This window comes from Nyctereutes procyonoides, unplaced genomic scaffold, assembly GCF_905146905.1.
Source record: "Nyctereutes procyonoides isolate TBG_1078 unplaced genomic scaffold, NYPRO_anot_genome, whole genome shotgun sequence".
In the NCBI taxonomy this organism is placed as follows: domain Eukaryota; kingdom Metazoa; phylum Chordata; class Mammalia; order Carnivora; family Canidae; genus Nyctereutes; species Nyctereutes procyonoides.
In genome coordinates, this window is record NW_026575125.1 from 24639784 (window position 1) to 24666312 (window position 26529).

Sequence of the window (26529 nt, forward strand, 5' to 3'; positions counted from 1 at the left end):
GAGAAAGAAGAAAGAAAGGTGAAAAAAGGGGGGGGGCGGGGGAAGCAATCAGAAATCAAAAAGAAAAAACAAAAACCATGGGGGAGTATCTTCTGATTCTGTAGACTTTAAGTCCCTTGACTTCCCCTGGAACTGGTCCGTCCAGCTGGTCTTCTGGGGCGGGGCCTGCTGTGCTGATTCTCAGGTATTAGCACTTGGGGGAGCTGCTCCGCCCCTGCCTGGTGCAGGGCTCAGCGGGGGTTGTTTACCCCGTGAGGCCCCAGGAGGAACAGCCCCAGTGGTTACGGCAGCTCTGGAAGCCTGGATTCAGCCTCCGCAGGAACTACGGGGCTCGGGCTCTCGGCTCTCCGTCCGCAGGGCCTGGAGGCTCCGGGGCGGGGCTGCTGATCTGCTCAGCTCGGGGCAGGAGCGTCCTCGCTGTCCTGGGCCCTCCCGGCCTCTGCCTGTCCCGGGGGAGGCCAGATCCTGGGCTGTATCCCGGCGCCCTGTGCTCCGGGGCCTGCGCTGTTGGATTCGCGCTCCCGCCCCGCAGCCGCCTCCGCGGAGCCGCCGCCGAGCCCTCCGAGCTGCTCCCGCCCGCAGCCCCTCCGGAGCCGCCGCCCGTGCCCCTCCGAGCTGCTCCCGCCCGCAGCCCCCTCCGCGGAGCCGCCGCCCGTGCCCCTCCGAGCTGCTCCGGGTCCCGCCGTGCGCGCTGCAGCCCTTAGGGAGCTCGGCGCACTCCCCGGGGCGCAGGTGTCTGTTAGTGTCCCAGGGAGCCCGAGGGCATCCCCGCCCTCCTGGGTCCTGCTCTAACTCCCTGCGAGCCCCTTTCCCCCGGGAAGGTTGGTGCAGCTCCTGCTCCTCCGGGACGGGGCTCTCCTGTCCTGGGGACACTCGCCCCGGCCTCAGCCCGGCTCCTCGCGGGCCCCTCCCCCTCGGAGGCCTTTTGTGTCTTTATTTCTTTTTCCCCGTCTTCCTACCTTGATAGAAGCGCGGACTCTTCTCACTGTAGTGTTCCAGCTGGTCTCTCTTTACATCTCAGGCCGAATTCGTAGATTTTCAGGATGATTTGAAAGTTATCTAGGTAATTTGGTGGGGACAGGTGATTTGGGGACCCTACTCTTCCGCCGTCTTGCCCCTCCTCTGTTTGTTTATTTTTATTGATGTTCAATTTGCCCACATATAGAATAACACCCAGTGCTCATCCCATCAAGTGCCCCCCTCAGTGCCCATCACCCAGTCACCCCCACCCCCCGCCCACCTCCTTTTCTACCACCTCTTGTTCGATTCCCAGAGTTAGGAATCTCTCATGTTCTGTCACCCTCTCTGATATTTCCCACTCATTTTTCTCCTTTCCCCTTTATTCCCTTTCACTATTTTTTGTATTCCCCAAATGAATGAGACCATATAATGTTAACAAATATATTTTATGATGTTTCCAATAGCTCATTCTTTTCAAGCAAACTTCAATTCCAAAAAGTCCTGAAGGTGACATTTTTGTCACCTAAATAAGTATTTTATTTTATTTTTTAAAAGATTTATTTATTTGAGGAGGGGAGAAGCAGGCTCCCTGCTGAGGGCAGGGCTCTGCCTCAGGACCCTGGGATCATGACCTGACCAGAAAGCAAGAGTCGAATGATTAACCAACTGAGCCACTCAAGTGCCACTACTTATAAGTGTTTTAAAAGTATTATCCACATTTATGAATTCACTTAAATTGGGGAGGAGGGCGTTTTAATGTAGCCATTAAGTTTCTTACTGTACACTGCTATCATAAAATATACTGTTTATGAGCTGCAGAAATCGTTTTAAATTAGCAGCTATATTAAAGATATTTTCATATCACAATTATTTATTCTTGTGTCTATAATTCCCTGTTGTAGTTTGTTTCATCAGTGCATCTAAACTTAACAATTTTCATTTACTTGTCCATTATAAGTTAAGAAACTTTTGCCTTTTCTCTCTTGTGATTATTATCTTGTCTGATGGGGACAAAATAATTGAGACAGAATAGAGGAGCAAGAGGCAGATAGCAGGTGCATTTGTATATTATGAAATGTTTGCAAAATAATAAGCACCACATGAATAATGCATTTGAATAATATTGTCTGGCAAATGATATTGAGTCATATATCCAAATCATTCCTCAATTACTGAAGAACGAAATTACAAGTGCCTAATGCATCCAGTTTTATCAGAGAGAGAATTCAAAATGTGGGGCATCTAGGTAGAGTAAAAAGGCTACTGTTTATTTAATAGAGGATTAAAATCTCTATATCTATATGTGTATGTCTATAGCTGTACTTATAACTATGTACTTTGAAAATCTAAAAGATGTGTACATGTATAATTTATACATTTAAAAGTCTAGTGTGTTTTTTTTGAATAATTAATTTCCTGTGGCATATTTGCTGTTGATTCCAAGGTTGGCTTTTATGTAATGTAACAATACTGTTATTTGGACTAACATTATTATTATAGTTTATTTTAAGCATAAATACTTATGTTTATTTCTTTCAAATATTTAATATTTATATTAAAATACTTCAATTTCAATATTTAATGTCTTACATTAACCTTGACAATAAACTTAATAAGTGATTATTCCTATTCATAGTTTACAGATAAAGAAACGGAGACTCAGTGAAGTAAGGAAATAGGCTTAAAGTTGGCAAATTGCAGAGCTGGGATATTGACCTGATGGTGGTTAACATCAAAGTCCATCCATTCATTTGTTTTTTCATTAAACCATTTCCCTGTTTTTATATCAGAAGCACTAGGTTGTGCTTCTGTATGGTTTGTATACCCAGCAGTTCAAATAGTGAGACATTAAAGATGAAGTAAAAATTCAGAAACCCTTTGCTTCAATGTTTTTGTCTTGCTTTTTTAGAAACAGAAGGAAAAGTGATGTAAGATCTAGGATTCTGGAGTAGTTGATGTGCTTCTCTTCATTTTACCTTTTGACTGGTTTGCTGTCTACTCACTAAGTGGATGTAGCTGAGCTGTCTGGGTGACTGCAGTTGCCACAGCCACTGGGCCCTGCAAAATTCTCAACTGTACCTGCTGCTTGGGCTGTGGCTGTGAGGCAGGGACAGCTGTACTGTTTGCCCAGGATGGCTCTGCTCCGATGTTTTCTGACTCTCCACAGAGCCTAGAGGCACCACCACTGCTGCCTGGGGCTGCAGAAAACTTCCTGCTCCAGGGAGGTTAAGGACAATGTCTTGCTGAGCAGATGAGGCTGCTCTCTGACCAGATGAACCTTCTGCACTTGAACCCTGTGGCACTGGCTGCTGAGGACAGGAAGTTGTGGGCTGTTGACTAGAAGTAGTGGGTTGCTGAGGTTGTTGTGGAATCAACTGATAAAGCCACTGTCGCTGAGGCTGCTGTTGCGTGTTCAAAAGGAGAGAACTTTCTGGAAGCTGGAGTACAGTTACTGGCCTAATATTTGAGGCAATTTTTAAAATAAATTAAACACCTACTTGAGAAGGAGCCTGTGGTGGCTGAGCTCCCGAGGGCAGGCTACTGGGCTTGGTTCCCGAAGGAGCTGTGGTCCCAGAGGTAGAGCCCTGCCCAGGACCAGATCCACTCCCCAAAGCCTGGACTCATAACGAGGGCCCACCACTTTGATGATGTTGTGGCCACTGGAGTCAGCTGTGACTGAGGTGGCCAGGCCGCTTTGTGATGAGCTGGTAGACAAAGAGGTTGCAGGATATGTGCTAACTCGATTCACTTCCACAGATGATTTCTCGGAAGGGACAAGACCCTGGGTGGTTAGGGTTTTTTTTGCGATTAACTGGTAGTTGAAAATGTGGCTGGAGGAAGAGTACGAACTTGAATCACATCTGTAGATGGTTTCTGGGAGCTGGCTGTGACTTGGGGTGCCAGGGTTCTTTGTGATGAGCTGGTAGTAGACAAAGCAGCTGGAGGAAGCTGGCACACTCGAATCACATCTGTAGATGATTTCAGGGAGCTGGCTGTGACTTGGGGGGCGCCAGGGTTCTTTGTGATGAGCTGGTAGTGGACAGAGCGGAGGCAGGAACCATGCTAACTCAAACCATATCCATAGAAGATTTCTGGGAGCTGGTTGTGACTTGGGGGGCCAGGGTTCTTTGTGGTGAGCTGACAGTAGACAAAGTGGCTGGAGGAAGTGTGCTAACTCAAATCACATCTGTAGATGATTTCTGGGAGCTGGCTGTGACCTTGGGGGTAAGGGTTCTTTGTGATGAGCTTATAGTACACAAAGTGGCTGGAGGAAGTGTGCTAATTTGATTCACTTCCATAGAGGATTGCTGGGGGCTGGCCGTGACCGGGGTGGCCAGAGTTCTTAGTGATGAGCTGGTACTGTGCGAAATGGCTGAGGAAGCATGCTCACCCGAATGACTTCCACAGAAGGTTTCTGGGAGCTGGCAGTGCCTTCAGTGGCCAGAGTTCTTTGTGATGAGCTGCTGGTGGACAGAGATGCTTCAGGATGTGTGCTAACTCAAATCATTTCAGTAGATGATTCCTGGGTGCTGGCTGGGACTTTGGGGGGCCAGTTGTCTTTGTGATGAGCTGGTAGTGGATGAAGTGGCGGGAAGAAGCACACTAACTTGAATAGCATCCACAGAGGGTTTCTGGGAGCTGGTGGTACCTTGTGAGGCCAGTGGTCTTTGTGATGAACTGGTAGTGGACAAAATGGTTGGAGGAAGCGAGCTAACTCGAATCACTTCTGTAGGAGATTTCTGGGAGCCGGCTGTGACTATAGGGGCCAGCGGTCTTTGTGATGAGCTGTTAGTTGATGAAGTGGCTGGAGGAAGCACTCTAACTTGAATTGCATCCACAGAGGGTTTCTGGGAGCTGGCGGTGCCTTGCATGGCCAGAGGTCTTTGTGATGAGCTGGTAGTGGACAAAATGGTTGGAGGAAGCGTGCTACCTTGAATCAATTCTGTAGATGATTTCTGGGAGATGGCTGTGACTTGGGGGGCCAGTGGTCTTTGAGATGAGCTGGTAGTGGACAAAAAAGCTGGAGGAAGCGTGCTTATTCGAGTCACATCCGTAGATGATTTCTGGGAGCTGGCTGTTACTTTGGGGGCCAGCGGTCTTTGTGATGAGCTGGTATGGATGAAGTGGCTGAAGGAAGCACACTAACTCGAATCACATCCACAGAGGGTTTCTGGGAGCTGGTGGTGCCTTGCGTGGCCAGAGGTCTTTGTGATGAGCTGGTAGTGGACAAAATGGTTGGAGGAAGCGTGCTACCTTGAATCAATTCTGTAGATGATTTCTGGGAGATGGCTGTGACTTGGGGGGCCAGTGGTCTTTGAGATGAGCTGGTAGTGGACAAAAAAGCTGGAGGAAGCGTGCTTATTCGAGTCACATCCGTAGATGATTTCTGGGAGCTGGCTGTTACTTTGGGGGCCAGCGGTCTTTGTGATGAGCTGGTATGGATGAAGTGGCTGAAGGAAGCACACTAACTCGAATCACATCCACAGAGGGTTTCTGGGAGCTGGTGGTGCCTTGCGTGGCCAGAGGTCTTTCTGATGAACTGGTAGTGGACAAAATGGGTGGAGGAAGCGTGCTATCTTGAATCACTTCTGTAGATGATTCCTGGGAGCTGGATGTTACTATGGGGGCCAGAGGTCTTTGTGATGAGCTGGTAGTCGATGAAGTGGCTGGAGGAAGCACTCTAACTTGAATCGTATCCACAGAGGGTTTCTGGGAGCTGGCGGTGCCCTGCTTGGCCAGAGGTCTTTGTGATGAGCTGGTAGTGGACAAAATGGTTGGAGGAAGAGTGCTAATTTGAATCATAGCCCTAGATGCTTTCTGAGAGTTGGCTGTGACTTTGGGTGCCAGTCGTCTTTGTGATAGACTGGCAGTCAATGAAGTGGCTGGTGGAAGCATGCTAACTCGAATCGCTTCCACAGAGGGTTTCAGGGAGCTGGCAGGGCCTTGTGTGGCCAGAGGTCTTTGTGATGAACTGGTAGTGGACAAAATGGTTGGAGGAAGCGTGCTACCTTGAATCACTTCTGAAGATGATTTCTGGGAACTGGCTGTGACTTGAGGGGCCAGCTCTCTCTGTGATGAGCTGCTAGTCAATGAAGTGGCTGGAGGAAGCACACTAACTTGAATCACATCCACAGAGGGTTTCTGGAAGCTGGCGGTACCTTGCATTGCCAGAGGTCTTTGTGATGAGCTGGTAGTGGAAAAAATGGTTGGAGGGAGCGTGCTAATTGGAATCACTTCCGGAGCTGATTCCTGGGAGCTGGCTGTGACTTTGGGGGCCAGCGGTCTTTGTGATGAGCTGGTAGTGGATGAAGTGCCTGGAGGAAGCACACTAACTCGAATCGCTTCCACAGGTGGTTTCTGGGAGCTGGCGGTGCCTTGCGTCGCCAGAGGTCTTTGTGATGAGCTGGTAGTGGACAAAACGGTTGGAGGAAGCGTGCTACCTTGAATCACTTCTGAAGATGATTTCTGAGAACTGGCTGTGACTTTGGGGACCAGTGGTCTTTGTGATGACCTGGTATTAGATGAAGTGCCTGGAGGAAGCACACTAACTCGAATCGCCTCCATAGAGGGTTTCTGGAAGCTGGCGGTGCCTTGCGTGGCCAGAGGTCTTTGTGATGACCTGGTAGTGGATAAAACGGTTGGAGGAAGCGTGCTACCTTGAATCACTTCTGAAGATGATTTCTGGGAACTGGCTGTGACTTTGGGGACCAGTGGTCTTTGTGATGACCTGGTATTAGATGAAGTGCCTGGAGGAAGCACACTAACTCGAATCGCCTCCATAGAGGGTTTCTGGAAGCTGGCGGTGCCTTGCGTGGCCAGAGGTCTTTGTGATGAGCTGGTAGTGGACAAAACGGTTGGAGGAAGCTTGCTACCTTGAATCACTTCTGAAGATGATTTCTGGGAACTGGCTGTGACTTTGGGGACCAGTGGTCTTTGTGATGACCTGGTATTAGATGAAGTGCCTGGAGGAAGCACACTAACTCGAATCGCCTCCATAGAGGGTTTCTGGGAGCTGGCTCTGTCTAGGGCGGCCAGTGGTCTTTCTGATGAGCCGGTAGTGGATGAAGTGGCTGCAGCAAGCACACTAACTCGAATCACTTCTGTAGATGATTTCTGGGAGCTGGCCATGACTTCGGGAACCAAGTTTCCTTCTGATAAACTGGTGGTGGACAAAGTGCCTGGAGGAAGCACAGTTACTCGAATCAATTCCTTAGAGGGTTTCTGGGAGCTGGCGGTGCCTTGCATGGCCAGAGGTCTTTGTGATGAGCTTGTACTGGACAAAGTGGCTGGTGGACGCGTGCTATCAGGAATCACTTCTGTAGATGATTTCTGGGAGCTGGCTGTGACTTCGGGGGTCAGGGTTCTTTGTGATGAGCTGGTAGCAGACATGGTGGCTACAGGAAGTGTGATAACTGGTATCACATCCTTCGATGACTTCTGGGAGTCGGCCGTTTCTTGGGTGGCCAGGTTTTTTTGTGACGAGCTGGTAGTGGATGAAGTGGCTGCAGGGAGGGTGCAAACTCGAATCACTTCCGTAGCTGACTTCTGGGAGCTGGCTGTGACTGTGGGAGCCAGCGGTCTTTGTAATGAGCTGGTAGTGCATGAAGTGTCTGCAGGAAGCACACTAATTCGAATCACTTCTGTAGATGATTTCTGGGAGCTGGCCATGACTTCGGGGACCAGGTTTCTTTCTGATGAACTGGTGGTGGAGAAAGTGGCTGAAGGAAGCACACTAAGTCGAGTCACTTCCATAGAGGGTTTCTGTGAGCTGGCAGTGCCTTGGGTAGCCAGAGGTCTTTGTGATGAGCTGGTAGTGGACAAAGTGGCTGGAGGAAGCGTGGTAATTCGAATCACATCCGTAGATGATTTCTGGGAGCTTGTTGTGACTTTGGGGGCCAGGGTTCTTTGTGATGAGCTGGTAGCAGACAGGGTGGCAGCAGGAAGTGTTCTAACTTGAATCACTTTTGTAGTTGATTTCTGGGAACTGCCTGCGACTTGAGGGGCCAGCGGTCTTTGTAATGAGCTGGTAGTGCATAAAGTGGCTGCAGGAAGTGTGATAACTCGAATCGCCTCTGTAGCCGATTCCTGGGAGCTGGCTGTGACTTTGGGGGCCAGCGGTCTTTGTGATGAGCTGGTAGTGGATGAAGTGGCTGCAGGAAACACACTAACTCGAATCCCTTCTGTAGATGATTTCTGGGAGCTGGCCATGACTTGGTGGACCAGGTTTCTTTCTGATGAACTGGTGGTGGACAAAGTGGCAGGAGGAAGTGCACTAACTCGAATCACATCCATAGAGGGTTTCTGGGAGCTGGCAGTGCCTTGGTTGGCCAGAGGTCTTTGTGATGATCTGTTCGTGGACAAAGTGGGTGGAGGAATTGTGCTAACTCGAATCCCATCTGTAGGTGATTTTTGGGAGCTGGCTGTTACTTTTTGGGTCAGGGTTCTTTGTGATGAGCTAGTAGCAGACATGGTGGCAGCAGGAAGTGTGATAATTCGAATCACTTCTGTTGATGATTCCTGGGAGCTGGCTGTGACTTGGGGGGCCAGCGGTCTTTGTGATGAGCTGGTAGTGGACAAAGTGGCTGGAGGAAGCGTGGTAACTCGAATCACATCCGTAGATGATTTCTGGTAGCTGGCTGTGACTTTGGGGGCCAGTGGTCTTTGTGATGAGCTGGTAGTCGATGAAGTCGCTAGAGGAAGCATACTAATTTGAATCGCTTCCTCACAGGGTTTCTGGGAGCTGGTGGTGCCTTGCATGGCCAGAGGTCTTTCTGATGAACTGGTAGTGGACAAAATGGTTGGAAGAAGCATGCTAACTCGAATCCCTTCTGTAGATGATTTCTGGGAACTGGCTGTGACTTGGGGGGCCAGAGGTCTTTCTGATGAGCTGGTAGTAGACAAAGTGCCTGGAGGAAGCATGCTAAATCGAATCACATCCGTAGATGATTTCTGGTAGCTGACTGTGACTTTGGGGACCAGCGGTCTTTGTGATGAGCTCATAGTGGATGAAGTGGTTGCAGGAAGTGTGCTACCTTGAATCACTTCCATAGATGATTCCTTGGAGCTGGCTATGACTTGGGGGGCCAGTGGTCTTTGTGACGAGCTGGTAGTGGATGAAGTGGCTGGAGGAAGCACGCTATCTCGAATCACTTCCATAGAGTGTGTCTCAGAACCGGTGATGCTTTGGCTGGCCAGTGTTCTCTGTGTTGAGATGGCAGTAGAGTAAGTGGCTGCAGGAAGTGTGATAACTTGTATCACATCCTTCAATGATTTTTGGGACACGGCCGTGTCTTGGTGTGCCAGGTTTTTTTGTGATGCGCTTGTGGTCAACAAAGTGGCTGGAGGAGGCACGCTAACTTGAATCACTTCCATAGAGGGTTTCTGGAAACCAGCGGTGCCTTGGGTGGCCAGGGTTCTCTGCATTGAGCTTGTAGTAGAGTAAGTGGCTGGAGCAAGTGTGATAACTGGTATCACACCTGTCGATGATTTCTGGGAGCCAGCTGTGTCTTGGGTGGCTAGGTATTTTTGTGGTGAGCTGGCTGTGGATGAAGTGGCTGCAGGGAGGGTGCTAACTTGAATCACCCCCATAGATGATATCTGGGAGCTGGCTGTGACTTGAGTGGCCAGGGTTCTTGGTGATGAGCTGGTAGTGGGTGAAGTTACTGGAGGAAGCACGCTAACTTGAATCACCTCCATAGAGGTTTTCTGGGAATCAGTGGTGCCTTGCGTGGCCAGGGTTCTCTGTGTTGAGCTGGTAGTACAGTAAGTGGCTGTAGGATGTGTGATGACTGGTATCACATCCATCGATGATATCTGGGAGCCGGCCATGTCTTGGGTGGCCAGGTTTTTTTGTGATGAGCTGGTAATGGATGAAGTGGCTGCAGGGAGCGTGGGAACTTGAATCACCCCCATAGATGATTTCTGGGGGCTGGCTGTGACTTGAGTGACCAGGGTTCTTGGTGATGAGCTGGTAGTAGACAGGGTGGCTGCCGGAAGTATGGTAACTTGATTCACTTCCACAGAGGTTACCTGGGAATTACCTATGTCCTCAGTGGCCCTGGTTCTTTGTGGTGAGCTGGCAGTAGACAGGATTGCTACAGGAAATATGCTAACTGGATTCACTTCCAGAGATGATATCTGGGAAAGACCTGGTAGCTTAGAAGCAAGAACAGGAGATGGAGATTTAAGAAAGCTGCTTCCTTGCAATGGAGTAAAACTGTCACCTGACAAATTCTTTCCTGAGCTCGAGGGAAGTTTGATGGTTGTAGATGGATGTCTGACTCCCTTCCCCAGGACTGAAGACTGAACTGACAAGATCTTAGGCTGTTCTGTTTCTTTCTCTGGAGGAAGTCTGCTGGGGCTGGCTGATCCACTGGAGCTGTATGATGACGTGGTGACCGGACACTGGGCCTTCTGATGGACCAAGACCTCTGACTGAATGATTACAACCTCAGTATCACTCTTGGACCCAGAAAGCACATTATTTGAACGGTCATCTGTGGAAGGGTGTGGAGGAGACATCGATCTCTCATTTCTGACTTTACGTCGCTTTCTTTTTCCAGAGATAAGTGGATCATTAAACGACTTCATGAAGGTTGCCTTTGTTGTCTGAGACTCATCACCACCTTCATATCCAAATACAGAATCATCTTTTACCTCATGGGCTGGCAAGACTGTTGATTTTGAGTCATCATATTTAACACACTTCTCCCATTTGACATATTTCTGCACATCCACTTCAGAAGGGACAGCCAAGTCACAGGGTCTCTGTTTCCACGTATCTACAGAATAACCTGCTTTAGAAATTATGAAGTCAGAATTCTCACTTGTTTTACTTTCTTTGCTTTTTTTGCAAGAGGCCCATAGTCCCAGCTCGGGAGGAGGTGGGCATTGAGACAGCTCCTGCTGGCGAGTCAGCGAGGGTGCGGAATACCTCTTGAAGCTCCTTTTCATCGGGCGAGTGTTCATCTTCTGTTTGTTATAGAGCAGCCTGTTTGCAGCGCAGGCTACTGATATAGAAGGATCAAGACACAGGGGTTCGGCGGTAGCCAAGATCAGCTGGCTCTCAAGCAACAGTTTCTCTTCCTCGGTCCACTGCTGGCCATCGCTGGTTATGGACTGCACGTCGCAGGCTAAAGTCTGCATCGTGGGGCGCAGGAGAACGTGCCTGGTCTGGTAGCCGGCAGGCTCGGCGTGGCTGCACTGCCTGTAGTCCCGTACCTGGGCTATGACACACCCACAGTGGAAAATGTTAACCTGAGCTTGTTCCAGGAGATGCACCAGGGCAGGAGGCAACTCTTCAGCATCCAGGTATTCAAGCAGTTCGCCTTCCTCGTAAGGCAGCCGAATGGTCTCCGAGCACGAGCCCTGCTTCCCCTCCAGCATCAGCGAGTATCCCTCCCCTCCTGGGTGTAGGTTGACCACTAAACACGCCAACGACTCTCTCCTAACCAGCTTCTCTAACAAGTTCGTGTTGCTTCTCAGTTCCTCCATAGCCTCGGGCTCTTTCCCACACTCTTCCACGTAGATGTCATAAAGCTTTTCAAACAGAGTTGCTGCCCCACTCGACGAGCATTTCCTTTTAGGAGGCCTCTGCTGGGCACTCGCGATGACATAGTCCGCACGGTCCAGAGCTCGTTCTACGGCGTCTTGCATCGTGCTGCAAAAGGGGCCCTACAAAGTAGAGAAAACCCACGCGCCCTGAGGCCTCTACTTACCGTCTCTCACGTCAGAGTCTCACAAGCGCCGCACCTACACAGTGGGAGCCACAAACTAGTGGCTTAACTAGTTAAGTTAAGTGGCTTAACTTAAAAATTGATACTAAGAAACCCGCCAACAAGAAAGTGACATACAGAATTTTTGCAAGTCCCCTCAAATACCTGTATCTGGAGAGGCTGAAGCCTCTGCGCCGGGCCTTGCCTCAGTCAGCCTCGCGTCGTTGCCCTCGATTAGGCCGGAAGTCGACGCGGAGGGGTCAAGTTACACTGCGTTTTGTGCGCCTGCGTGTTCCCTCGGGCAGCACCTTCCGCCTCCTTGGCGGTGTCGCGTTCAGTGGTCTGCACTTCCTGTTGTGGTGCGTGCACTTCCTGTTGTGGTGCGTGCACTTCCTGTTGTGGTGCGTGCACTTCCTGTTGCCGAGCTGGGCCCCGCGTCTTCGCACAGCCAATGTGGTTCTACAGGATAATAACAGAAACCATTTCTTGAGGGTGATGCAGTGTCTCTCTTTACTTTGTTCTCATAAATCAAAGAACAAAGAAAAATCACACTTGTAAATATGTCCTTTCTCCCTTTTCTTTGCATTTTTTAGTTTTTTTGTTTTTGTTTCTACTTCATCAGAGTGAGTAATATTTGTTATTCTTACAACTCTAATACTTAATACTGCCTTTATTTTAGTACCAGATCATCAATTAAGTATGCTCACTACTAAAACTTCTCTAAATCCCTCTCAATCATTGCACTGTAAAATTTTCATTCTCTACTTGTAGGAAGCATTTATATGTATTGTATTTTCTAAGATTCTTTTTTTTATTTTTTTATTTTATTTTTTTATTTTTTAGATTCTTTTTTTAATGTTTAAAACTTTGCTGATAATAAAATCTTGGGTCATACTCTGTCCTTTCCTTTAGATTCTTGAAAAATGTTACTTTGCTGTTGTGGTTTGTGTTTTCTTTTTTTGGTAAGTGTCTTGGCCTTTTTCTCTGGAAGTTCAGAAAATATCATTTTTTATTTTATTTTAATTTCATATGGTTAGCATACAGTGTTATATTAGTTTCAGGTGTACAACGTAGTGATTCAGCAATTCCATACATCATCCAGTGTTCATCATGATAAATTCGGTCCTTAATCCCCATTGCCTTTTTAACCCACTTTCCCCTCTGATAACCATCAAATTGTTCTCTGTAATTAGGAATCTGTTTCTTAATTTGTCTCTCTTTTTTTTCCCTTGCTCATTTGTTTTATTTCTTAAACTCCACATATGAGTGAAATTATATTGCATTTGTCTTTCTATGACTGACTTAGTTCCCTTAGCATTATATTCAGTTCTTTCCATATTGCTACAAATGGCAAGATTTAATTCTTTTATGCCTGAATTATATCTATATAGATATCTATATAGATATATATTTCACATCTTCTTTAAACATTCATCAGCCAGTGGACTCTAGAGCTGCTTCCATAGCTTAGCTATGGTAAATAATGCTCCTGTAAACACAGGGGTGCATGTATCCCTTTGAATTACTATTTTTGTGTTTTTTGGGTAAAAAACCAGTAGTGCAATTACTGGATCTTAAGGTATTTCCATTTTTAACTTTTTTAGGAACCTCTGTACTGTTTTTTCACAGTGGCTTCACCAGTTTACTTTCCCACCAACAGTACAAGAGAGTTCTTTTTCTCCCCATCCTCGCCAATACTTATTGTTTCTTGTGTTTTTTATTTTACCCATTCTGACAGTTATGAGGTGGTATCTCATTGTAGTTTTGATTTGCACTTCCCTGATGATGAGTGATGTTGAGCATATTTTCTTTAAAAAAAAAAGATGTTATTTATTTATTCATGAGAGATACACACAGAGAGAGAGGCAGAGATACAGGCAGAGGAGAAGCAGACCCCTTGCAATGAGCCTGATGCAGGACTTGATCCCAGGACCCCAGGATCACGACCTGAATCAAAGGCAGACACTCAACCACTGAGCTACCCAGGTGTCCCTGTTGAGCATCTTTTCATGTGTCTTTTGGCCATCTGGATATCTTCTTTGAAGAACGTATGTTCATTTCTTCTGTTGGTTTTTAAATTAGATTATTTGGGGTTTTTTGGGTGTCAATTTATCTAAGTTATTTATGTATTTTGAATACTTAACTCTTTATCAGATACGTCATTTGCAAATATCTTCTCCCATTCAGTGGGATGCCTTTTAGATGTGTTTATTGTTTCTTTTTATTTTAATGTAGTCCCAAACATTTATTTTTGCTTTTGTTCTTGTTCCCCTTGCCCCAGGAGATATATCTAGAGGGAAGTTGCTATAGTGGATGTCAAAATAGTTACTACTTGTGTTCTTTTCCAGGATTTTGGTGGTGTCAGGTCTCACATTTGGTCTTTAAATTCATCTTTAAACTTTTTTGTATTACCTCTTGTCTCTTTTCTATTCTTTATTAACCTCTGTTAAATGTGGCTATACCTATTCTCCCTTGAGAACTATTTTAATTTTGTATTGCTACCATAACAAATTACCACAAACTTCTTGGCCAAAAACAATACCCATTTTTGTTTTCCCACAGTTCTGTTGTTCAGAACACATAGCAGGCTCAGCTTAGGATCTCACAAGTGAAAAGTTAAGGTTGCCTGGTCCAGATTCTTAATTGGAGGATCTGGGTAAAAAATCCACTTCAAGTAGTTAGCCAAATTTAGATTCTTGTGGTTATAGTAATAAAGTTTCTGTTTTCTTCCTAATTGTCAGCCAGGGACCACTCTTAGCTCCTAAAAGTTGCTCATATTCTTTCTCTGTCAAATGTCTTCCTCCACCTTTACACTAGTGATAATTTATTGAATCCTTTTCATGCCTCAAATGTCTCAGACTTCCTCTTCTGCTACCAGATAGAGAAAGCTCTAGCCTTTTAAGGGCCCATCTGGAGAATGTGGGATCATCTTCCCTATTTTAAGTTATGGTGCCTCATAACATATCATAATTAAAGGAGTGATAAGTCATTATATTCAAGTGTGCTGAGCATTAGAGTGGGTCATCTTTCATTGGACATTTAAAAAATTCTGCCTACCATAAGCACTTTATAATTTAGTCTTCATTCATTTCCTGTCTCTCCTGAATTTGATTAGCTCCTGCTTCACATCTTCCTGTTATTTGTCCTTTTTATTTGGAGTTGTTTTTTTTAATTTTATGAATCACGGTGTTCTTCTAATTCTACAATCACTTATTTAAATATAAAATCCCTGAGGTGTTGAGTTAAAATTTTCCTCTGCTTTGTCTGTAGATATGTGTGTGTGTACGTGTGCTTTCCAATGGTTTTGTTTGCTGAACTGATTCTCATTTTTTTTCCTGAATCGGCAATAGAAGACACTTTGAGATGAGTAGGGTAAGGTGATCCCATGGCTTACTTGACTTCATACTTCAAGACCACCTTCTTTTGCTGTCATTATGACATGTGGATTTTACTATTTTTATTGTTGGTGGTGGTAGTGGTAGTTTTTTTTAAAACAAATAGTACATTTTTTTACAAGTCTGGTTTCTTCTGATTCTTTGACACAATCTTGGTTCACGAGAGCCCTTTATTTGTAGTCAGCCCTTTTTCCCCCTTCACCATTAAATATTCAAAGGAAACATTTCCTCTCAAAGGTACCTCACTCTCTTCCTAAGGGAGTTGACCACCTCTGGCACTGTGCTTTTTCCATGCTCCTTTCTCTGGATACCTCAATAACTGATGCTCTAATCTACCCGGTCTCAAATTTTTTTCAGTGTTTCCCATCTCATAATTTAACCTCAAAAACTGTCTACAAATTAATAAAAATAATATCATTAACCTAAAAGGAAAAAAAAGGTCAAAATGATAGTTCACAAAAGAAGGAATACAAATACCACTTAAGTATATGAAAAGACATTCAACCTCACAAATAATAGAATTATAAGCTAAGACTAAAATAAGAGACCTATTTTACTGATTAAATTTCCAAAAATGAAAATACTTCATAGTTTATCTTGTTAGCTAATGGTATGGGGAAAGAGACAACTCTTAAAGATTGTTGTTGAGGGTGCTATTTGAACCAATTCCTGTGGATAATGGAGAACCTGGTAATAGGATATGCCCCCAGATTTGGCTTCAGGATGGATGAGGCTGTTAGGTGGGAATTTTTCACTATTAGCATATATTCATTAAGAATTTACTTTTCAGTTTCTTTTAAAAAATGCAACATTTCCTTTGTTACTTCATACTGTAGATGGATAACAACTGTTATCCATCAGTGGGGGCAGCAGTACTTTATTCTGAGTATTTTGCAGCATAAGAGCACTCAAGAGGAAATGAATACCAAGGACAAAAATCTAGGGAAATTCTGGCATTTAACGGAAAATAAAAGAGTGAATAGAAGTACAAAAGCAAGACCAGGAAAAGGCCTTCAAATAAAATCTCAAGATGACTGGACATAAATAGTATTCAATACTATATTGTGTTCGAGGCAGATAATGATTGAAAGCCAGGAGATTATTGATAACACTAATAACAACATTTTCTGAGAAATAATGAAAAGAAAACTGGGAGCACAGTACAGAAAGGGATGAGGCTGTGTTGAGAAAATGAGAATAATTTATGATACTACTGAAAGATTTGTATTAGTGAAGGAGAAGAGGTAAGTTACAGGTAGACATAGAGTACACAAATGTGCACACAAAGACTACCTCTATGTAAATCTCCCAATAATGCAATAAATGGATTATGTAAATATAACATGCATAATGATATTATAAATAATGTTAGTTTGGAATTTCAGGAAAGGATGTAATCCTTCATGGAGACTTTTATTTGACAAATAAGAGACTAGCATACCCAAAGCCACAATTCAAATTAATGACTTATTCATGTTATGTGCTTTATACATTGTAGACATAATAAATGGTAAATAAAGACATTGGTGACTACAAAGTCAAATTAGGCAGCAATACTTTGTACAATTTGGATTACAAATAAATCTATATTAGTAAGGAAAACCAGGAGCCAGAAGCAATGTAATAGCTTTTTCAAATTAGCCACCAAGGTAGTCAATTACAATTGTACTTAATAGACTAGTGAACAGAAGGGTTTTTGAGAGTGGGAATGATTACAATGCTGTTGCATAAATTGTAGCTTCAAACAAGCACTGAAGTAAAAGATGCCCAGTTAATCATTATGATATTGTTCATGTGTGTATGAAGAATAACTTGGGAAGTCCCTGAATTCTGATCAGACTGAATATAATGAGATTGAACTCCTCCATTCCATAAGAGTTTTCTTTGTCTGGCCATTATCATAATGGACTTTTAAGGAAGAAGCAGATATTATAACTAGAATTCATGTATACAACAAAGCCATTTTCATTTCTTTGCAATAGTTGTTTCATATGAGAAGAACATGAGAAATAACCTTATAGTATTGACAGCAAAGTAGGTTTGACAGCTGACTGTTGCAAAGACTCCTGTGTAATTATCCCACCTAACCTCTGGCTCAGGATAAGTGTTTCTCATATGACCCATACTTCTGAAAATACTGAATTTCAAAATGTCTGTTCCATGTATATAGCTATTGACATCTGCAATTATTTAACCTTCCAGTTCTAGAGTCCCATTGGTGATTCTTCCATCAAAAACCAAGAATGGAGCAAAGCTAATAACAGGCAAGCCCTCATTCATGCTGTTTTATTTATTTTTTTCTTCCTGCTGCATCTAGGGATGCCTTCTACTTTATGCCTCATGGCAACTGCAGCTCTTTCTGGCAATAATATGAGACAGGTTTAACTGAATTTCGAATGTATGGGACTTGACTCCCAGAAAGGGTGTTCTATTTATACTGAACTTTTTTATAAAAATGAAAAGTTGGATCTGGAGAACAGAAATGGAGGAGAACTGTATTCATAGTAGGATAAGGAGATTAAATATAAAGGGCTATGGGATTCATCTTTTATGAGGTGCTGCTGGAAAGGAGAAAAGCTTTTAAAAAGTGGAGACCATGATATAAATTCCATATTTAGGCAGGTGAGATATTATGAATAACAAAGAGTATGTGAAACAGCATTGGGCATAAGTGAGAAGATTCAAGAGTTGTAGTCAGGTTGACAGTCATCTAAAGGGTTAGGCCATACCTGTGCATCATAGTAACAGCAGTGATCCGTGTTGAGTAACCGTTTGTCCGTTACAAAGTCTGTTTGCATTAGGATGCTATTTGCTTCTTGCACGGGCTAGGAAGTTAAGTATCCTTATAATTTTATGATCAGGTAAGTGAAGTTCAAGGAAGACTAGTTATTTGTTCATAATCACATAGCCTGCTAGTGAGTGCTGCCTGTGCAACTCCCCAGTTCTGTCTCTTCCTCCTCTTTCCTCTTTATCATATTTGGGTAAAGGTTAGATCCACTTGTGTTTTGTTTTTGACACTTTATTTATTTATTTATTTATTTATTTATTTATTTATTTATTTATTGGATTGCTGGCATTTAAACCATTTGCTCTTTTAGTGATTCAGATTAGTGGCTCTTCTCTCTAGTCAAAAAAATCTAAAAATTACTATCTACTGGAATTGATACTAAAATTACATAAAAAGGATTGAAAAGACACCAACTGTGAAATATGCATGTCACAGAATAAAATGGTCTCTCCCCAAAAATGTCTACTTCTGCCTTTATTTTTTTAAGTTGTATTTATTTATTTGCAAGAGAGAAAAACAGCACACAAGATTCAGGGAAGGGGCAGCCGGCGAGGGAGAGGGATTCTTTAAGCAGACTGCCCACTGAGTATGGAGCCCAGTGCGGGGCTCGATCTCACAATGCTGAGATCATGACCTGAGCCAAAACCTAGAGTCAAATGTTTAACTGACTGAGCCACCCAGGCACTCTATAATTCTGCCTTTAAATTAAACCAACTCACTGTTTAAATACTTTTTTTTGGTTTTAGAATATCAATAAAAGACTTTGATCATAGCTAGAAAAATGCAAAAGTGCCTTACTTTATTAAATGTTCCATGCTTATACGGTGTTATTTGTACTATTTGGAAATATAACTCTATATTTGTGTACCTTTTTATTTACCTCATGGGAGACTTTTTGGAATTTATGCATAATGTAGATAAAACACTGAGCTATTTGTTTTCTAAACTACTGTATTGACCACGATCTAGTCAGTTAAAGCAAATTCATTCCAAGTATTTCAGTAGGGGAAATTTAATACACAAAATGGGTTATAAATATGGTAGAAGAGCTGAAATGGCATAACATGAGGCATTCCAGGGGTCAGCAACAGCAGGAAGCCACAGACACCCCTCTGTTTGGAGGGAAAAAGAAAGGAAGGAAGTGAAATAACCAACCCTAGGACCTGAAATGACAGATCCTCTCTTGGAAAAATTCAACCTTGAAGTCAGCCAGTGTTAGAGCCTGGTAAATGGCTGACATATTTATAGAATAAAGTGGTGAATGAGACGGATAAAACTCCCACTCTCATGGTGCTTACACTGTATGGAGGACAAAATATATACCTATATACAGAAAAAAATGAAAATATCAATTAGCAATCATTGACAAGATAAATATAAAACAGAGTGGTAAAGAATTATAAACCTTTATTATTCTCATAGATTTTTTTGTATTGATTTGATTTTTGAAACACTGTATTGAAATAGTGTTTCTCTTAATTATTGAGTTTTTGGTGCCCTCTCACTCATCTCATGCTAGTCTTGTTGGGGTGAGTCTGTGATGTCCGAAAGAAGTCCTAGGTATTTTGTGTGAGCAGCTAGGGGAATGGAGTGGCAATCGGTGACATATGGAAAGCTAGGGAGAGTAGCTTTGAGGGAAAAAGTAAAGATTTGCTTGTGGGGCACCTTAGGTTTCAAGTAGCTTTTTAGATTTCGGATAGATTTGTTAAATAGGCAACTGGATACACAAATGTAGAGTTCAGAGAGGGTTCAGAGCTGGAGATACAAACACAGGAGACAACACACGGAGATGATATTTAAAATAAGAGGGTTAAATATGATCAGATCCAGGGAGATTAGATGAGAGAATACGTAAAAGCTTTTTAAAAATAGTGCCTTTACTGAGATATAATTCACATGCTGTATAATTCCTGCATTTAAAGTGTGTAATTCAAAAATAAATAAATAAATAAAGTGTGTAATTCATTGTTTTTTAATTGTGATCACATATACCTATCATAAAATATACTCTTTTAACCATTTGTGATCATATGCTTTAGTGGCACTAAATACATTGACAATGTGGTGCAACCATCCCCACTATTCATTTTCAGATTTTTTTGTTTGTCATTCCAAATTCTGTGCAAATTAAGTACAAACTCCCCATTCCTTTCTTTCCCCCAGTTTAGGTAACTTCTCTTTTACTTTTGTCTCTTTGGATTCGCCTATTCTAACAATATAAGTGTAGTTGTACAAGTTTGTCCTTTTGTGTCTGGCTTACTTCACTCAGCATAACATTTTTAAGTTTCATCCATGTTGCATCAGGTATCATAATGTTATTCTTTTTAAAGGCCAAGTTGTATTCTGTTGCATTTATATACCACATTCTGTTTATCTATTCATATTTTGATGGACTTTGAGTTCTTTTTATGTTTTGGTATTATAAATAATGCTACTATGAACAAGTAATGCTACTATGAACACTGATACACCAGTATCTCTTTAAGTCCTTACTTTCAATTCTTTTAGGTATATACCTAGGAGTGGAACTGCTAGATCATATGGTAACTCTGTATTTAACTTTTTGAGGAACTGCCAAGCTGGTTTTCCATTGCAGCTGCACCATTTTATATTCCTACTAGTGAGGCACTAGGGTTCCATTTTTTCCACATCTTTGCCAAAACTTGTTGTTTTCCATTTTTTTATAATAGCCATTCCAGTATCTGTGAAGTGGTATTGTAAAAAGCTTTTTGTACAATATTCCTCCCTCCACCATTTCCTCTCAGTAAAATATAAGCTCCATAAAAGCAAGTACTCTGCTTGTTCACTGCTTTATCCCCAGCTGGGCCAGACTTAGTCTTTGCTCAAAAAATATGTATTGACTGAATTAATGAATTTTAAATGTTCAGTAAGTGATAATTGGCTCATTTAATAAATGATGTTATACATCCATGCCTACGTTAGTTTGTGTGTTCTCTGCTGGACTTAATGGTTTTATTTTGTTTTTATCAAATGGCATGCCTTTGCTCAGGGAAGGATAAGAGGAAATATATTGAATTTATATAGAAAGAAACTGTTTCAAACCAGTATGGGAGAAAAGTCAGTGAAAGAGTTCAAAAGTGAAATTAGAGTATTGTGGAAAAGGCAAGCCAGAGCTAATGTGTTACCTTCACATCTGAGCACCAGGCTGGTGGTATGAACATGTTGAGTCAAGGGTGGTAGCTGCAATGTCTTTTTTGGGGGAGCATTTTTGGCTTCCATTTACTTTTCCTCCAAAACTTTCTTGGGTGAGGAAGTTTTCGTGTATACAAGTATGCTGTTTTGTCTCCTTTGTGTCTGCAGAAATTAGGCTAGTTTCTATATATGCTAAATTCAAAGAGGTCATTCTTCATATGAAACTCAGAAAAAAACTCAGGATCATGAATTTTGGTAAGCATTATATATTTAAAATGGTACCAGTCTCTAGAGTCTGGAAATATGCACCTTATCAATTTTATGGAATTGATTCACTTTCTGCCTTATACGTGTAATTTGAAATATGATATAAATGTCCTTAATAATTAAGATTATCTACCATCTTCTCAGTTAATTTTATTTATTGTATTTTTCTTCTGAAGTTAAGGAAAGCAAAACTCTTACCGAGAAATATCATTCTGCAAAGCAAAACTGAATAAAGCATATGCTGTTATGACATTTAGAGACATATTTAAAGAAATATTAGCAGAAAGGAAAAACCCAGTGATTATGAAGGCTGTTACCTGACACTGTCCATATTTGGTTTCTATACAGTAGGGGAAAATAAAGTATGCTTTTATGTTTATATGTTATTAATCTAACTCTGAAAAATGTATTTGTGAATGAGTATAATTTCCCCTAATTCTGGTACTTCTCTGTCTTCCTTAAAGATTAACATAGATTTTGTTTTACTCTGTTACAACTTTCTCTGGAATTTTCATTGTAAAATGAGGAGGTAGGGTTTAAGATTAGCTGAACATCTGGATCCTGGGTCACTGCTTCTCTACGATAGCCTAGGGCAAGATTTAATAGTGTAAACGCTATTATACTCACTGTAGAAAAAAAAAACTGCCTGGGTAATGCTTGGAGAGAAAAAAAAATATTTACAGTGGACCCAAATGTGGCTCACACATGTATTCTCCCTTTTTCTTATCTTTCAAATCAAGAAGGTCAACTACAGTTAGAAGAAAGTCTGTTACAAACACGGTGAAAGAATGAGATAATCAGGGGATTGCAGATAGCTCTTCAGTGCCAGGAAATCTTTACAGCTCTGTTTTATTTTTTTGATGGACCTGGAAGACACATTTTCTTGCCACATCCACTATCAAGAAGTATGTGCTGTTTCAAAGAAGCATAAAACAAGAGGGGATAGAAACTAGTTTATTTGGTGTAGATGAGAGCTGTTTGAAGGGATCGAGCAAAGAAGAAATGTAATCAGAACTATATAGACCCTAATGAATAGTTCATTTTTTCATTCATTTCACAAACATGTACTGAGAGTGCCTACTCTATGCCTGGCACCGTACTAGGCACCTAATTTAAAAAATCATTAGGCCTTTTAAGTCTTGAGCCACAATAGTCAGTGAACACATTTTTATAATGCCTTAGTCTCCTTGCGCCAGCAGAAACTGGTATTCAAAAGGGTAGAAAGAGCTTAAAAGATTAAAAATAGAAGTGCTTGATATGTCAGAAAATTAAACATAGAATATCCATATGACCCAACATTTCCATTGCTAGGTATATTCCCAAAAGTATCGAAAGAAGGAACTCAAACAAATACTTGGACATGGACTTTCATAGCAGCATTATTTTCAGTAGCTAAAATGTGGAAACAAATTCAAATGTCCATCTGCTCATGTTCAAATGAACTATATTTGTGTATCTACACAGTGGGCTATTAGCCACGAAAAGGAATGAAGTACGGATGCATACTCCAATATGGGTGAATCTTGAACACATCATGCTAAGTAAAAGAAGCCATACACAAAAAACCACACATTATGTGATTCCTTTTATATGAAATATTCCTAATAAGCAAATCCATGAAGACAGCAGATTGATGGTTGTTAGGGACTGTGGGAATGAGGAAATAAGGAGCACTTGCTAATAGTTATGGGTTTCTTTTAGGGATGATAAAAATGCCATAGAACTAGATAGAGGTTGCACAGCATCATTAATGTACTGAATGATACTTAATTGTACACTTTCAATATTAATAGTTAATTTTATATTGTATTTTACCTGTTAAAAATAGATCTCTAAGAATCCAAACAGCATGCAGCTCTCTTATGTACTGTGAGAAGAATATATATTAACAGAGGGGACAGCAAAATAAATGGAAATAAAGGATTGCAAATTGAGATTGTTTCTAGGAAAATAAAGGGATAAGATGGATAGGCTTTCCTGAAGAACTTATTTGTAATTTAGGTGACCTTGAGCCCATGTCTTAAGCCTCAGTTTCCTTCAGGGGCATGTTTTTATTTTTGTTTTTCTGTCCCCTTCTTTTCTCCTCCCTCAAGAAGAGGTCAGGAAGGAGACTGTGTGATCTAGTTGTGAAGTTCAAAAGTCCTCATGCCCAGGAATAGCTCAGAGAAATACTGGATGAGGATTCCATTCACCGAGGCCTTCTCAACTCTAATATTTCAGGAAGCTTAGCATGAAAAACAGAGATGGCAAAATTATACTAATTACTTGCCACCAAAAAGGACAAAAATAATTATTTTGAATTTATAGTTAGCAGAAGACTGTGAATGAAGTTCAGGTTACCAGTTAAATTTTTGGAAACCAGAATTTCAAATGAGAAGGCAATAAACTGGCATTTTTAGTGTTATCACTTGCTCAGTGGTCTTTCTGTAATCTTTTTACAAGGGCTGATTTCAAGCAAAGTTAAATCAATAAGACCTCCAGAGCTCTTCTCAAAAGAAAACCTAATCCAAACAAATTTTACATTTAGTGCCAGTAGCTGTAAGCATAATATGTATAAGAAAGATAAGATATAACAGAGGGGCCACACTCATAGCTTCAGGCATCACCATAAACACGGATAGAAAAAATTAAAATCTAGAAGAAATTGAAAGGCTTTCAGATTAGAAATAAACTAGCAAAGCATATTTAAGGTTTAAAAAACTGTAAGATGTTCCCTCCGTAATCTAACCCTTACATGTTTTTTATTCCTAACATTTTATTTTCACCACTAATGATTGGACACTATGAGAAAATTTGTGGTAAAGGAACCACCTTCCAGATGGTTCAGTTCTGTTCAGATCTGTACTAACTGAACCTTCAGATCTGCTGTCCTTCCATGCCCAAGTATTTGAGACACTTTAAAAATACTCTGTACTTTTATTTTTACAAAACATTTATGTACAAAAGATTATGGCTTAAAAAAATGACCAGTGAATGTTAGAGTAGACCCTATATAACAGAGAAGAGAGAACAACTTAATCCTTTAAAAAACATTGATCAAATTCCTATCTGTCTTTCTCAGCAGTTCATAATGTGGGAAAAGATCTCCAAACACTATGGCAATGTTATTATTTTTCCTAGGGACCTGAGAATTAACAGACGGGTCAAGTGTTTAGTGATGCTGTTAGAGGATCTATTTAACAATCATGCTACCAGTAATTCTGTTAGAGTAGGAGAGGGACATTCAGCACCAAATATTATCATGCAGAGGAGGTATAATTACAAAATAATTGTAACTGTGCTACCCTCAGTGTGGTGTCATGTGGTCTTTTTTTATGTGGTCTTTATTATACTTTATCAGCTAAACAGGTAATATACAAAATTTCCCTTCTCACACCTCATTTTATTTTTTTAAGATTTTAAAAAAATTATTTATTTATTAGAGACACACAGAGAGAGGCAGAGACATAGGCAGAGGGAGAAGCAGGCTCCTCACGGGGATCCTGATGCAGACTCAGTCCCAGAACCCTGGGATCACAACCTGAGCCAAAGGCAGACACTCAACCACTGAGCCACCCAGGTGCCCCTCACACCTCATTTTCTTTCTTACCTCCTGTCTGGACCACCCACATTTCCACACCTCGATCTGTAGTTGTGCAATGTTGTCATCCTTTAAAAGATGAATGTAAATCTGTGATAGCTCCCATGAGTGCCAATTCAGAATCTTGGTCTATTTCAAGGTAGCAGACTGCAAAGAAACCTGTGGAGAACTTGAACGCCCTGTACTGACTTCCAAAGTCTGTACTTAGAGAAGTTATTTTCATTTTATATTTGTCATATATTTGCTTCTTAATTATGTTCATATTATATTTGTTAGCTCTCAATCTTTATATTGGTTTCAGGTTACGTTTTTTCCTCTCTTGTAAGGCAGGACTCTGGGCAGTCCTTTCAGTAGCTACCTCATTTACAAGGATGTAAGTTTGTGGGGCACCTGGGTGGCTCAGTGGTTGAACATCTGCCTTTGGCTCAGGTCATGATCCTGGTAGCCTGAGAATGAGTCTCACATCAGACTCCCCACAAGGAGTCTGCTTCTTCCTCTGCCTATGTTTCTGCCTCTCTCTGTGTGTCTCTCATGAATAAGTAAATAAAATCTTTAAAAAATGTAAGTTTGTAAAAAGTATATAGTAGAAAGAGCTGGAGAAAACCTACAGGACCTGTGATTTGCTCCCTTTTAGTCCTTACTAAACATAGGAGAGCTTAAGGACCTGAATTTTCAAAGAAATCCAGGTTAGATCACATTTTCCCTTTCTCCCAAAGACATCTATTTGGCGGTATAAAAGAAGAGAAAACCGGGGGCTAAGAGTGAGTAACTTTCTTTTGTTTTAAACGGTGTTAAATATATATGTATATATAGTTTTTGTGTGCTGACCCAGCACTAATGATCTCCAGTAGCGTATAGAATTAGAAGTGAGTCAATATGAGTTGTAACCCCATTTGTGCCACTAAATAGGTAGTAGAACTTGGGTAAGTCATTGACTTCTTTAGGCATTGGGTTGCTTTGTTATGACCTCAGCAGGTGAAAAGAAGGAAATCTGTGGACTTTGATTTGTAAAATACATTTTGTGTCCTTGGTGTATACTACAGGTCACCTCTGCCAGAGAAAAGCAGTTTTTTTAAAAAAAATTCATTAAATATTGATTGTATTGTATTTTTATTTATTATTGAAGTGTAGTTGAACTAGGTCTTTTTAAAATCCACAATAATATCATTTCTTCCCTGGAGAGGACACTTCAGTGTTGAGTCTCAGTTAAGAACTACTGTTTAAAAAAAAAAACCTGTTTTCTCTACATATATGTATATCCTGTCTTTCTAGCCATTTTATTAACATTAAAACCAGCAGTCATGCTGGATTGTTGCCTTGTTGTCTAGATTGCAGCCCATCTGTTCTCAACAATAGAATATGAGTAAATACGTGCTGATCATTTTCCCCGTACATCCTATAGGAGCATTCGCCTTACCCCATTGCATGGTATTTCCCTGATGGCACAGAGCCACAGTGCCATAGCAGTTGTGCTGCAAATTTGATGATGGCGGATGGTGCTCTTTACTTTGAGAGTGTGTAATTCCCCTCAGGGGGATCACATGTTTATTAATGTGTCGCAAGTTGCTTGCTTCCTGTTATCTCTTCTCAGTAAATAGGACTATAGTGTTCATAGGATGCTGCTTTATTTTTAGCTTTTTAAATCACCTCCTGATGAACAGAAACAGTAAA

The 26529-nt window shown here is 41.8% G+C and overlaps 1 protein-coding gene and 1 pseudogene across 1 annotated transcript in view; one reads left to right on the forward strand and one right to left on the reverse strand.

Moving 5' to 3' along the window:
* Positions 1 to 26529, forward strand: part of IL1RAPL1 (interleukin 1 receptor accessory protein like 1) — a 1192989-nt gene that overhangs the window by 601483 nt on the left and 564977 nt on the right. The window lies entirely within an intron of this gene.
* Positions 2896 to 11616, reverse strand: LOC129517612 (transcription factor SPT20 homolog; annotated as a pseudogene).